General features: G+C 34.3%; 1 protein-coding gene across 1 annotated transcript in view; it reads left to right on the top strand.

Moving 5' to 3' along the window:
* The first annotated feature begins 1,388 nt into the window (after positions 1–1,388).
* The window catches only part of LOC136969089 (protein O-linked-mannose beta-1,2-N-acetylglucosaminyltransferase 1-like), a 60,679-nt gene continuing 45,924 nt past the window's right edge, over positions 1,389–16,143 (top strand). Inside the window, exon 1 of the mRNA XM_067263186.1 lies at positions 1,389–1,491. The gene's annotated coding sequence lies outside the window, so the exon portion shown is untranslated. The remainder of the gene's footprint in view (positions 1,492–16,143) is intronic.

The following is a 16,143-nucleotide window of genomic DNA, read 5'->3' as shown; positions in this document are numbered from 1 at the left end:
TTATTATTTATAAAAATTTAATTAATCTTTATAATATAATAGGCAGATGTAATTTTCTTAATGATTAAATATATTTATAACCTGCAGGAAACAGACGGAAAAAGTTATTGTTTAATGGATTTTTTTTAAACTCTTTCCGCCCTGTGGGCACTAAGAGGGCCTCTTATAGCAAGCTTGTTTGTTTGTTAAGTTAGTGCAATGCAACACTTGGACGCTCTGCCTAGGGGGATGCCTTCCGGGAGGTCTTTTTAAAAGAAACTGGCCCCTATTTAGGCGTTACAGACGTGGAGAAAACACGGAAAACTCCACGTGGTCAGCCCGGCCACGTGGAGTTATCCGGGTCCGAGCGAGGCGCAAACCAGCGTCCAAACTCCCAGTGTTCGGGGTACGAAGACCGCTTGGCCACTGGTGGGCCCGCAAGTTCATTATGAATTCGGCCAGGCCCACAATGGGGCAACTATGTGGTGAGAGACGGGACCTATCCCTATCCCGATGGACCACCCCCTGAGGATTTTTCAACCTGTTCGGTCGATTCCGGGTCCCTCAGAGCGGTAGGAACCTTGACCGTCCAGCTATATTTGTCACCTTAACGGTTAATATACACATGCTATGCACTAAAACCTAAATGCTGCTTGTCTAATTTTAGAAGGATCATGCAATGGGATTGACCACAACGGTCAGAGATGGAAAACGACATCCCGATCTGAATTACTGTATCACGATAAGCCATAATTTACATTGAACGACACTCGAACCTAATAACGTACAGCGATAATTTGTATTATCGAGACAGTTCGGGAGATAGCCTACCGCTTTAAGAAGTCAGGATAAAATCCGAGCGATCGAAAACTTCATCAATTTCTCATGGGCGGTTTGTTCCGAATATGTCGGGCTCTGTTTCTCACCACCCGGTTAGCCGTATTGTGGATTAGGGCAATGGCTATGACAAAGGCCCTCTTAGCACTCATCAGAAAGAATTAAGTGACAAAAACCTATTTTTCAATACAGAAAAGAAACAAGTGAGATGATAAACACATTTATGTTGTATATCAGCATACGTATTTCCGTGCACAACATTAACTATAATTATCTGTGATTAGTTTATAAAAGATTGGTTTGGGACCCTGTTAATGGGGATTCCAGGCATTGCACTTTTTGCCCATTTCCGCTAGGATTCGGCCATCCGGCTGTCGATATGTAATATTATTTTATATTAATTTGTTAAAATTAATATAAAATAATATATTAATTTTAACAATATTTTATATTAATTTTAACAAATTAATATAAAATATTATTAAAATGATTGAAAAAGTTTTTTAAATATTTATTTTATTTATTTCATTTCCAAAGAATATATAAATTCGAAAAAAAATCATAAAATGACATTTATTCTCGTCAGGGTGCGCTGGCCGATTGTTTTATGTCCATTCAGAAGAATGAATGTGCCTGGATTTGTGGAGTTTGTGCATTTATCAAGAAATAAACAAGGTAAGATAGTGTATAAACACGCAAGATGTATCCGCGAGTGTATCAATTAGTATTTTAAACACTATCCACGTAGAATATGATTAATAAATCACCTAAGATTGCACAATATACAGTAACACATATTACATTGAGACATAAATCAGGATTTTTTAAAATAAATATTGACTCAAGACAAAAATATTCAGCATATATTTAAGGGGAGAAGTGTTATAATAATAAATATACAAAAGAAATCATTTTCTGATGGAAAATATTTAAAATTTTCACTTGTTTTCATAAACATTCCTTCAGTTTTTACACATTTAACCCATAAATCTTGTCTGAGAAATCAGATATGAATTAAGAAACTGTATTACTTTTAAATGGATACTGTTTTCGGAGGATGATTTGTATATTTTATGAGTTACTGGGCTTAGCACGCAGCGCAATCCCTGTTCAATCCTTAAAGGTTCTTTAATTAATGCAAAATATTATATGAAACAATATTTAAGAATAAGAAAGCTCTGTTAGTGATTCAATGATTTTTTAAGGTACAGCTGCAGCTGTACCGCTGGTTTCCAAGGTGGGCTCGGAAACCAGCCCACCTTGGGGGCAGTGAGTAAATCTTGGGGTGCTAGAGGTGGGGTCTTGAACCAAAGGTGACCATAGGCGAGGGGTAGAGATTACTGACAACCTTTTTTCCTTCATTCGTAGAGAAATTTTTCTAAGAATATTTCCATGCCTTTCTCACACTAGAGAAAATGGGTTGGGACGTCGGCTCGAAAAAGTTTGGGAATCACAGCCATAGAAGTAAAAAAGTGGAAAGGAATTGATGGTATACATATGATTCTTTGTAAGATATAGTGGTGTAGTATATAGACATACCTTGAAATTAGTCAGTGAAATGACATTTCTCATGTTTTACGGGCTTTTAGTTGTCTCTATTAAGGTGGAAAACGATAGATTTTTAGTATTGTTTAGAGAAAAATAGTTTCAGTTTTTCACTTTTAAATTTTACTCCATTTTTGGGGTTCTCCAAAATTTCAAACAGGTCAATTTTGGGGGCTATATTTCTTGAAAAGTCAGATACAGACTGCTGGTTCATTTTGATGTTTTTTACTCTTACGGACATGATCTACAGCTCTGATAATGTCCACCCATCTCATTCAGAGCTTCAGTTTTTGATCATTTCACCCATCTCATTTTTGATATATATTCCTAATAATGTATAAACATTTTTTAAAATAATCAACAATAAATGTTGAATAGCAACTTGGATATAAATTATAAACTGCATTACTGTTAGATAAAAATAATTTGTAAGCTTTTAAGTATTATTAAGCTTGACAATAAGGTCGAAAGCTTGTTTTTTTGTTAATAATAATTTTTAATTGATGTGAATATTTAATAGTAACATGTCATCTCGATTGCAGTATTTTTATAAGTTTTACAGTAGTATTACTGATTTATATTTATAGTATTTGGCATATTCTTTCATTTTTTTTAAATATCCAACAATGAATTCTGACTAGTAACAGATATCTTTATCATAAAATACTGTATTAATGCTAAATGAATACAACTTTATAAGAATAATTTGTAAATAAATTATTGAGCTTTATAGTAAGACACTACAGTTTTGTATTAATACGTAAAATGTTTCATAGATTTAATATTATAGAAAACTAAATATTTAAGAATAGGTGTCCCTGTGCTGTGTACAATAATATACTTTTGACAAACCTCCTTCCTTAATTGTGCATTCATGGACCGACATTAAAGAAACTTTAAAGAAGTTCTGCAAATATTTTTTAGCAAATTCCCGGATTCCCATGACTAGTAAATAGGCTTATAAAAACAAAGTTGTATGCCATTAAAAACAAGTACAACTAGACAATGCCTCAGTCCCCACCCTCTCCATTGTGTACGACAACATACCTTTTATAACTGCCTTCTTCCCTTAAACTACATACACACAATCATTGGACCGTCCCACAGAAAAACTGTGTTGAATTTTCAGTTTTTTATGTATGTTAAAGTAGCATTATTGATACTTTTTTGAAATATCCAACAGTAAATTTTGACTAACTACTAGGAAATGAATTATGAAACTGTATTACTGTTACAACAAATACATTTTTATAACAGTAATTTGTAAACTTTACAAACAGCTGAGCTTTGTATATAGAATAATTGCCTGTATTTTTAAATTAAAATGAAATATTTTATAAATTTATTTAATAAAAAAAAACTGAAATATGAAAGAATAGGAAAGCCATGTTAGCAAGCCACTTCAGTTTGAGTGTTTTTATATATTTTAAAGTAGTATTATTGATTGGCAAGTGTCCAGAAGAAGAAAGTTGAATAATAATGCTTCCTGTTTTATAAATATGTGGCGAAATGTGTCAGAAACAAAACAACTCACAGCAATTTTCTAGGAATAAAGAATATGGGAAAAAATAACAGTAAAATTCAGTTAAAACTTTGTTATATTTACTCAGATGAGATAAAATATTTTCAGTTTATTTCTGATATTTTATATTTTGTTTTTATCGTCTCTTAACATCATCGGCTCTGATAAACTCCACGGATAATAATTATCTGTCGGTAATGAGCTTGTATGTTTATTAACATTAATTAATACGAAAAAATTGATTTAAAAAATAATAATTATGGCTAGTGTCTTTTTTCTTTGTATATTCTATTAAATTTTGGCTAGTTTCCATGGTATTATTTGGTATTCGGGCTAACTTCTCAGGCTTTTTAAAGAATTATTCGGAGATCAAGTGTATAACAAATGTTTTCAAACCAACTTTGTTACTAAGTGTTTAGTTTCATCATAGAGATAAATATGATTAATTATCAGAGAAATTGGTTAAAATACTTAATAAATTTTGTTAATTAAAATTATTATACATGAAATTAATAAAATTAATTAATTTTTATCAATTGTAAGCTGATAAATTTCTCGTCTTATCACTTTGACACTGAAGTTTATCAATTTTTTTTATGGATTTTTGGTAATTTAAGAAGACTTGACTCATCTGGTACTGAACGAGGATGTTCCTGTGTATTTAATTAACTTGAAAATGTATAAAGTTTTTATTAATATCTTCTTCAACTAGGATTAATAATGTTATAAATGAAAATAAAAAATCCTGTTGAATTTTACTGACTATATAGGCTTTAATAAGGCATAATTGAGGCTTGAAGGTGACAAGATTTTTAAATTAAATAATGTTTTTTTATATATATAATAAGATCTGTGCCTTATCAGACTTTGACAGCATGTATATGCATTATAAGTGAAATAGTAATATATACATTCTTGGACATTAATAGACTATTAATTAAAGGCTTAATGGCATTCTGGTTTTTTACTCTCTGACCTGCAAGGCCATAGTGGGTTTGACCAGGCCCACATTGGGATGGTGAGAGACAGGCCCGACATATTTGGGACAGACCAGCCCTCAAAAATTCATGAGGTTCTTCATCCAGGTTATCAAAGCATCAAGTCAATGTCTTAACCAGCCAACTAACAGCATTGAGGCATAATAAATACTGTAATTTTACATTTAGACAATAATTTTTTATATGATAACAAGATGTATTCCCTATCAAGCTTTGATTTAACAATATTGATATATCCTTGTCATTTTTATGTACATAAACAGTAAAAATAAAACTGTCTAGTTTCTTATTTTAATCAAAATATGGCATTAATATTGCAGAATATTTAATATATTTATGTATAGAAGCGAATAATGTATGATAAGCTTACAAGTCTTTATTAAAGTAAACAAACTTAATGACTCTCCCCTTCTATCCAACGACTTTCCAGTGTCTTTAGAAGGTCATCAGATTTGTAACTTTAAATAAATTTGTCAGTAATGCTTGTGTGCTCATGTATTACTGTAATGCTTCCCTTAATATTTAAATATATTTATATATATTTTTATAAGCAATTCTTTATTACCGTATAAGTATTTCTAGTCGCGGCTAATCCTCTAAAGTCTCATTTAAAATTCAAAGTGCAATATGAGTAAATTATTCTCGGCAATAATATATACCTTAATAAGTAAATTTATTAAATTTTTGTAAGAAATGTTTATAGATGAACTCGAAGGTGTTTTTAATCATTTTTTGAGTCTTATATTTAGTATAGATGGAAAAACAAGCATTAATGATGATCCAGATGTTTTTAGTGTATTAAAGATGCTTTTTTTCCCTCCTGGTAATCTATTTAAGTACTGAAAAAACTGTAATTGATGTAAAGATGATACTGATTATGCAGGAAACAGTTTTTAGAAATACAAAGATGTTCTTTCTGAATTATAAATTGTGTAGATATGCAGTAACAGGATACATGTATAGATAGGTTTCCCAGTTATCAGGGAAGATATCTTAGGTAAATGTTTCACAAGGAAAACACGGGCAAACACCAATCCTGCATTCACACTTAAACACTTCTTATTGTTGATTTAAATGAAGATTTCGACCACAAACAATAGCAAATTTCAACAATAGACTCTAAGAACAGCTTAGCAGCATGTCGTATAATTGTTACAGATAATTTTAATGTAATTACTCTTACCGAGAGCTGTCTAGATATCAAAGTGTTGTTTTTATGTATAAAAACTAACTAATACAGGTCATTACCATCAAGGATAGAAGACAATTCTAGGTAAAACTCATCCATTACTACAAAAAAAACTCACTTAACATTGTAGTAGATAGATATTGACATAATTCTTAAGAAAAATATGGTTTAGGTGTATAATTAATTTTAATAAGAGAATATATTTTGTTTTTTGTGTATATGCACTATCCAGTTTAGCTTTGTCATGCCATTATAACTTTCAATACTTATCATCGACTCAGAGTATTATTTGGTTGGTGTAACGATGCCAGGTATTGTTTATGGTTCCAATCGAAGAAATAATTTCAAGCAAATTTGGCTGGAGGCCGAAAAGAAATTTTCCATTATTTTCCTCTATTTGTCGAAATGTGTCGTGTGTTTGTTTTCATAATAATTTATGTCCAGAATGGAGAATATCAACACCATCTGTTTTTACAGAGTAAGTATGGGGGGTTTTTTTTAAAAAAAATCTAATCTTTCTTCCTTTTTTTTTTATATTCATTAGCTCTTTCTTTCTTTCTGATTTGAACAAACATTAAAGTAACAATGCCGAGACATACATCAGAGAGAATTAATTAATTAAATAATGTCCTGTTTTCTTTTCTTTTGTTTTCTTTCAAATATGATGCCAAGAGGAGACAAATTTGTGATTTAATTAGAATTTTTCTAATTAAATGATAAATATTTTGAATTTATCAAATTTATAAAAGTTTGAGACCAATTCATTTGAAGTAAATGAGATATTCTTTCTCTAAGGAATGGGTGTGGTGCGTGGTACTTCAGTGATCCTTGGAGATGTGACTGAAATCCTCCCTCTTCCTATATGGGAAGTGAATGATCTTTCTAGTGAAGAACTTTGTGGCGTTTTCTTGAATTTCCTAGACTTTTTAAGTGTTAAAATACCCAGTTTTTTCTGAACAATGATCGGATTTCTGAAATAGACCAGTTAAACCAGATTGCTTAATAGGCTTTTTATAAATGTTGTTATGCTTTCATGCGTAATAGGCTACACAGTTTTTTCAACAAGGCTTTTCATAGGATGCTGTTTTTAAATTTGTAGGTTTTAAGGCATTTTTCTTCAGTTTTTCTAATTGTTTTGCCATTTGCTTCAGCTTATCGGCCTCTGTCGTAGTTTTTTATACTTGAAAACCTTTGGAATCTTGCAGATATGTCAACTGGTCGACTCGTAGATATTATCTGAGTGTTTTGCATATTTAAATGGGGAATTGGTGCCGATGATAATTCGCATGTGTTTTGAAAGAATAAAATTTGTGTGTTTAAGTGGCTATTAACTTCTTACATGTACACTTGTCTAGGTCAGCATATAACTAAAATTTGACCCAGCATTTTTTTGCATGAATTGCAAAATTTATGGCTTGTCACTCGACAGATTTGTAAAACACTGTTTCAAATCAGACAATGGTTCTGCCAGCAGTTTTTTCCCGGCTCGGCTTCTCGGTATCCACGGAATCTTGCCACCCGCCTTCGGGCCTTCCACACTCACAACTGGTAGCATAGCTATGGGTGCAATTAAACAAAGTGCACAGAGCACGCTGTAAGAAAATGAAGGGTGGTGCTGCATCTAGATTACTAACAGGTCATTCAACTTGATATTCACCTTGAAAATGAATACTGCAGCTTCTTCTCAATTAGATCAGATAAGTTGAGGAAAATTACACCGCTAAGGGCTAAGCTGAACTACATTTTACAATCCTAAATGATAGTCCCAATTGTTTTGATATGTGGGTCACGGCTTCATTTTGCTTCCATTTTTCCGATTTCAAATGCATTTCCCATTTTGTTTTTTCTTTCGTACCATAAATAGAGTAATGCGGCTCTTGTAAAGCAATTTTGCAGATTTTTATGAGCATTTAAGCTATACAAAAGGTTTAAATTTGGGTTGCTCGACCCCTTTGTATCGAGTAATTCAGCAAGAAGAGCTCGAAATTTAATAATTTTTCTTTGTTATTCCGGTTACCTGGTAGTTTCTTCGAGGATTTAACGAACGGACAGCCGGATCGTGCCATTCCTGTAACGTTTTTCACTTCGGGAACAGAAATAATTTCCTTTTAAATCGATCTTTCCAAAACAGTTTGTTAGAACTTTTTTAACAATTTCTCCCCCTCCCGTTTTAAGAACTGTTAATAGGGACAAAGTTTTGCGACACGTGGTCACTACGCAACAGCACGCGCGGTCGAAACTACCCATCGATCCAGAATACGTCAGAATCCTCCCCTCTTCAGTAAATAAACCCCATAACAATAATATTAAAGAAAAAAAGGAATAAGAGAGGGGCATTTTTAAGATTTACTCGAGTTGTTGTTGTGTAAATTAATAGCAGGGGATTGCTTTTTTTATCGTCCAATTTGTCACACTCGGGTGACATTTTTATGCTTAATTAATTTTGTTTAATTGGTTATTAGCGCGTGGAGAAGGTACTTACTACTACAAAGTGCACCTTCCTGAAATGCTGCTGCATATAGAAAGTGGCATTGTTTTGTAAAAGGGTGGATATCGCTTCGGTATGCGACCTCGACACTGCGAAAAACCTGTTATAACATCCTCATAATATATTGCTTCCGTTGTTTATAGTCATCAAGTTAGTACGTACATACTCCAGTGCGTAGGGGCGAATTTTGAAATTAAAAAAAAAAAAAAAAAAAAACAAGAAATCCCCGCCGCTCCTGCCAGAAACCAGTCTGGTCACAATCTGCAGTGAAAGTCTCACGATGGCTTCTAAAATAATTGTTACTGTGGTAACATTCCTGAATTGTTTATTCTATAGAATAAGAGGTCGACTCAGTTCAGGGAGATATGTTAACTACTTCCTTTTGGTCATCGCATGGCCTCATTTCTGTTTGTAGTAGTTGTTTCTGAGGTGTTTCGTGGGCAGGTTCGATTAGTAATCGAGGGGTTTTGAGGATGGGTTTCGGTGGTTTTATTCTTCTATAAATCGCCTCGTGGTTTGAGGTTTCGGGATTTAAAGGTCGCCGATAGAGTACGTGAGGTAACAGATTTTTAATAGTCCTTCAGCCAGACCAGTTTTCATGCCGGTTTGTCAAGAAGAGAACACTGGGATGGCCCACTCTCGGGTGATGGTCCTGGCCTGGTTTCCTCGTATAGTCACGCACTGTTTTGTGACATAAGATGCCAGACTGCAGACGTTGCAGGTGTACAAGACGGCGGTGGATGTTTTAATACTTAAAGTAAGTGTCCAACGCGTTAAATTTTCACGAGGTGGCTCGAAGGATCCGATTTTGTGTTCGTTAATTTTCGAATTTTGGGGATTATATTTTAATAATAGGGGGTGTAGACTTACACGAGCTTACAGAAGCCCGGTTTGGTTGGGTTAAACGCGGAAGATTGGAGAATTTAGTGGTTTGTACGTAATTAGAAGGCAAAATAAGCCGTAAAAACTCGATTTATCGTGTTGGCCTGTTTATTTTCGAGCTTACAAAATTGAAATGTGAGAATATAATGGGGTGTGGTGCATGGTCATCTCCTGGTTACGCAACATAGAATACCACTTGGCCACTCAGTTGCAGTGATTGATAGCTTAGATAAATTATAAGTTTTTCTACTGTCTGACGGATTATAATTTTAAAGGAGGGGATGGTTCTGTACGTGGACAGAATGCTAAATTACGATTCTGCTACCTCTGAAATCTGTTTTTTGGAGGTTTCGTTTTGAATACATTCAGTAGGGTTCAGCACGTAAGGTTTACGGAGATGTTTTCTCGCAAAATTCCACCGTTATTTGGTAAGGAAAAAAAGTGAAATTATAGATTTTGGAAAAAAATTTCGCCCGGAGACAGTATTGACAACTAAAATGACGGTTATGAGACAGAGAAAGAACCATCTGTCATCCGCTCCCAACAAATGTCCAACCGCCGCTAATACACGATCCAAAGAAGAACGAGGGGGAGAGATGCAGTTAAAGGTCCTCTAACGACTTTGGAATGAATGGTGTCCTTTATCTTCCCACCTTCGACCATTCTGCGGCATGGAAAAGTTCAAAAAATGGACAAAAATATCCCTCGGGGGTACATCACCCCGTTTGGTATCGACCTAATTATTTGTATCTGAAACCCAGATGTCTTACTTTTTCCTCATTTTCCTCCACCTCACTGGGTCGATCGTCAAACTCGTTAATGCTTCTTATTATCGCTTCCTCCGAGCTCATAACTGTGTCGTGTTCCTTCTAATTGTTTACAGAAACACTCGCCGGTCTTTCCCGGGTTTTAACTTTTATTTTAATTTCCACGGCTTATGGTACCATTTGGGAATTTAGCACCCGATTTAGCCAGAAATTCTCGCCTTTTTTTTTTACGAGATTTTGTCGCTGGACTGAATGGAAATTGCTTCGGAAACCGGCAGTTTCTCTTAACTGCATGATTGTCGCGGACACTTTAGATTATTTTATTATAGGAAAGACGGGGAGGAGACGTAGACCAGTTCCTGATAAGGGAAGGAACGTTATGCACTGTAGATGCAGTCCAGTTGTAAGTGGTATTTGAATCCGGATTTTGTACAGAAGTAAGGAGGGATATTTTTCTTTCTCCCGCCGTTCTTACAGATTCATGTCATTCCAGTCACGAATCCCATATTGCAGAATCATATCAGAATACTCCCCGAAATAGTAACAAACTTTGTTCTCTTGTGATGGTTACAGATGGAAAAATCAAGAACTTACACGATAAGATTTCCTTTCGGGTTATTTTTGTATTGAGAAAATTACACATCCATTTTTTATAACGCCTTTCAAATATCGATCCCTTCCAGAAGTTAAAAAAATAAAATTGTGAATATATATATATATACACACACACACGCGTGCACATTAGATTGGGTACAGTTTGGATACCCCATTTACAATTTGGTGATGGGAAAATTTTCGAAAATAACAATGATAAAAAAGAATTCTTTTACTCGGATATCTCCCGGATAATTGCGTAAAATTCAAATCGAGCTGAAGGTTTTTCAAGTTTACCAGCTTGAAATTGTTTTAGCGGTCCTCCTCTTTGCATACGCATTGCCGAAATCTCTGTGCAACGTACATTTTGATTGGCAACCGATTCGTTTCCGAGGCCACTCCGCCCAATTTCTTCGCTTATTGCTGAGAAGTATTTGCTATAATTGAGCCGAAGCTAACTGCGCTCCGCCCAAAGTCGAGTTTTGTTAAAGATATCCGATCGATTGATCGATTTTTTTTTGCTCTAAAGCAAGTTTTAAACGAAGAAGACGTATCTACTCAGCTTCTCTCTCTCTCTTTCTTTTTTTCCTGTCCCCAATACAAATTTTTACTTTTGGATACAAACTTATTTATATAAAGAAGAAGAAGGAGCTTTCTTTATTCTCCCCCCTTTCATTTCCCCACATTTTCCCCCATTTTCCCTGCACCGTTTTCTTTTTCGTTTGTCAAAGAAATCTGTCCTCGGGCACAAAGTATGCGATCTGCGAACATTAGAGGCGCTCAATAGCAGTTTTGTCTGTAGGCCACTTTGTCAGCTGCATTCCTCTACATCATAATAGATTTCTAATAGTGTAGATGCGCAAGCGGTTAAATTCACTTAAATACGTAATTAACAAACTGAATGAGATGGTCGTTTAATTATGTTAATGTAGTAGCAATCACCCCCCTTTTAAAATCTCGAGTCAGGAGGACAGAAAACGAGGAAGAGAAAAAACAACTGAATGAGGGAAGGACTCTTTTTTTTCCCTTTGTCAGTGAAGGCGACAGTTTGGATGTTTGCCAATCTGCTTATAAAAATTTATGTTTCCTCCTACTTTTATGCATTTCAGAATTGGAAGATTTTTTTCGGAGCCATCCAGAATTAAGAATCATTCAAGTGATGCTTAAGTTTGAAGGTACAACAAAGTTTCTGACAAGATTTCCTACAAATTTCTACTCTTCTTGCTGATACTAGTGATGAGACTGACAATCTTGATTTGTTGGTTGTATAGTTTATCATGTTTAACATCAGTAACTGTGCCCACCACTGGCCAAGTGGATAAAACCACTGATAGTCGTGGGTTCTCGGGCTGGTCCCGTGGTTTTTCGATTTTCTTCACGTTTGTAATACTTAAATAGTGCTAGTTTTCATAGAAAGTCCTCCCTGGAGGCCTCACCTCTCGGCAGATCGCCCACGTGTTGCGTTGCCATATACAAGATAAACCGTTAAAAATGTAAATGGGTGCCTCTACTTGATCTAAACTACAGTTTTTAAGTGGCCAGCAATGATCACTTAGATACTTAGAGACGCAGATCATGTGGCACGGAGAGGATCTTGGGCTAAACTATGGCGATACCCACTGGAGTGTGAAATTTACAGATTAAAAAGAGGATTTACACTCCTACAGTCCAAATTATCTTGAAATTTGTACACTGCTACTTAATTTAGTTTGTTACACGACACACTGGCGATCCACCGAGGGGGGATGCCTCGGAAGGACTTTCTATGGTAAACTGGACCCTATTTAGATGTACAGTACAAACGTGGTGAAAAAACACGGGGCCAACCCGTTTGCGAGGCGTGAACCCACGACTTTGTGTTTTATCCACTCAGCAATTGGTGGGCGCTGCTTAATTTGCACCCATTCACATCAATACTAGATCCATCAAGTTGTATTTACTCAACATACGGTCAAAGTGGATTTAGATATTAAATTATTCTTTAAATTCCAGATAGAATTTTGTAGTGAGTATGGTTCGATGTTTACGTTTCTCACCCCCAATTTCTTAAAAATTATTATATACGTACAGGCTTGTCTCCTTAAACTCTCTTTCATCTTTAATAGGATTCGACATCACATAAGTTGATAAATTAAAAAATATCTGCAGAAAATAAATTGGATCCACTTTCAATTCCCTAAAATTCATCTTATAAATATTTAAATTGCTTATCTTCGCTTGATTGAATGTTGTTTTTTTTTTTTCTTTTATTTGGTAGATTAAAAGTTTGTAGGAACCCATTGGACTCTGTTTCACTAAGTTCCGGTTTGTTATTTATCATTAAAGACCATTGGGAAATTAGCCCAGCGGTATACCTAACCTTACTTAACACTTAATAATTGATGGCATCAAAAACTGGACCGATTTCGTGTCGTTGAATCTCAAACACCTTCCAAAACAAATGATCTTATGCAAACGAGGGGTGCCACACCTTACCAGTTATACAGAAATCCGGTTTGTATTTATAGTGTGCGGCGGGACAAGGAACGGGTGACAAAGTTCGTGTCTGTGTGTATGTGTTTATCTTCATCTCACCCCTCCCCTCCCCGTTTGGCGACACACCTAAAGAGGGATCCGAGGAGGGATTTTTTTTTATCAGTCTTAGGTGTGTCGAACCATTGTTGTTCCCCCCGTATGTATAATCTTTATTGGAGTTAACGCGGTGAGAAACATCGCGCTCCAAATCAATACACGGAGGAGGGGGGGAGAATTCCTTCACCCCATTCGTTCTAGTGTTTAGAGAAAATATATATAAAATTTCGTTTTGTACGTGGGAAATCTATTCTCTTGTTGAATCGCTCCCCCCTTTTTATTGTTTGTTGGTGTTGAGCGTTAGAAAAACAACCCATCTTCCTTCTTGTTTTCTATATTTAGTGTTTAAAATACGAATAAATTTTATCGATAATGGTAAAATTTAATGGGATTTAAAATGAAAACAAGTGGATGTTTCTTTGTTGTTAAATTGTCCCCCTTCTTTACGTCCTCCCTCCCCTTCGTCACTGCGCGTCACTCCCAATTAATTTTTTATTTTATTTTTTGGGATATTCTTTTATTTCCGAGCCAATTCTGTCTCCCTTTCCTCGTGTTTGGTTTTCTTCTTCTCCCTTCTTTTCTATTCAATCTTCCATTTTTAATTTCAGTTTTTTCGGAACTTTCTCCTTTTTACTTCTTTATAGCATTTCTATCTTTTCTCTTCCAAAAACCTCATCCTTTCCAGCTCTGTTTTTATATTTATTTTTATTTTTCTCCCCTCTTTAGGTGCTCTTTCTTTTTCATTTCTAGTTAAATATCATTCTTTTCGGACTTTTAAATCTGCCGATTCGATTAATGGAATCGGTATTTCGACGTTCTCCGCCCAATTTCGGTTTACTCCGAACGCAAAATAGCTTAAAAAATGCATTTTCCATCCTCTTATTTAGTGGGCTCTTCGTAACCCAGTGAAATTTCGAGCTTTCAGTATCCAAATCAGCCAACTTCGCTTGGCTCCACTGGCTCAAAAAGTACATTTCTCCCCTCCCCAACTCTTCCTATCTGTTAATAAACAACCGGATGGTAAAATAAACACACCCGGCCATCGCCTTTAATGCAATTAAAGAGATTAATTGGAATAATTTAAATCCAGTTAATTGCCTGTATCAAAAGATGTTACACGTCGTCATAACTCATGCCCCCTCCCATTCATTTAAACACGTTTTATTACACACGAAAAAAAACCCTTCATATTTATCTAAAAAAAAAGAAAGGAAAGAGAATAAAGTAAAAAGTTTCCTGCCTTTTTTTCTCCATATACTTCTTCCCTCCCCCCTTTTCAAATCGAAAAGATAAACTACAAACAGCTTATGATGGCAAGGTCCCGTTAACAAAAGGAAAAATACAGGGGGGAGGGCAAATTCTCTTTATTTTTTTAAGTCAAAAAGGCGAATCTTCTTCCTTTTTTCCTATAAAAATGTCTACATAACGTCTGTATATATATATATAAATCCTTTTAATTTAATTACATTCGTACTCTCTGCCTTCCTTTCTGTTACTATCCTAGAGAAAATAAATGGCTTTACGTGCCCGTAACAGCCCACAAATTACAATTTTAAATCGTGAAAATTATGCTTAATGCCTCATTTTTGAGTTACTTCCAATTTTTTTTATGGTTCCTTGCTTAAAAAATTAAATTTTGGCTACAAAAAAATCTTACTTGCCATGCGATAAATTATATAAATACTTTTTAATTACAAGTGCTTGTAATTTAAAAACAAATTTAAATTTTATATTTACTTAATGCGTCGGAATTTTTATGGATTTTTAGTAATTTAAAAAATATATATAAAGAAATAAATTGAGATAAAATTTAAATGCTTTTTTTACGTGTTCAAAAACTTTTTGCAATTTAAAAAAAAAGAAAAAAATGGTATTTATTTTTTAAATTAAATATTTAAAAATTATAAATTTATTTTTATTATTTGAAATAGAGAGATTTTAATGGATAAATTGTTAATTACATATAATGCAATTTGTTATATATATATATATCGCTTACATGTTATAGAATGTCTGTTTTATACGCTTTGAAACTATATGAAATATGAAAAATTTGAAACGCTTTGCATTAAATTTTTCATATTTTCATCCCCTATTGACTCCTAAACCATGATTTCCTCCCCTGTTAACTCCTAAACCATTATTTCATCCCCTTTTAAACACCTAAACCCTTTCACCGATCTGCACCAAATTTTTCACTCTTACTGTCTAGAACCCTGCGGAAAATACAGTCAACCACGAAACCCGTGCATCTCACTCCTCTTGATTTCATTCCCTTGACACTTCACGATGACCCACAACAATGGCAGGACATAATGGCAGGAAATAACCAAACTTTTACAATGGTTTGCATTTTAATGCTTCACCCTATTACTTTTCTCTCGGGCATCACCGGGTAGCCTATACCCGCTACGTAATAATACAAAATTTTAAAATTTTGTATTGTTACGTAATAATCTACAATCGTTGCAGCTGTCGAAATCGACACATTTTTATTTACTCTATTTTGAAACTTACACAAGTTAAAGAAATTCATCTGTTTTATAACACGTGAGCTTGAAAGCGACATATTTTCGTGGACATTTATTTTTAATTTGTCGGTTTCGAGAGTAATTAATTGAAAGTTTTTTATATATACAATTTTATAAGTTTTATAATTTTTCACAGTTGTAAAAAATAAATAGATCAGTTTCACTCGTTAAAACAATTTGTGTATTTCACACACGTGTTTGAGAAATTAGCAAATTTACAAGATAAGATCTTGAAAGATA

This window comes from Centruroides vittatus, unplaced genomic scaffold (genome assembly GCF_030686945.1).
Source record: "Centruroides vittatus isolate TY-2023 unplaced genomic scaffold, ASM3068694v2 contig_17, whole genome shotgun sequence".
NCBI lineage: Eukaryota > Metazoa > Arthropoda > Arachnida > Scorpiones > Buthidae > Centruroides > Centruroides vittatus.
This window is presented reverse-complemented; position numbering and strand designations above follow the sequence as displayed.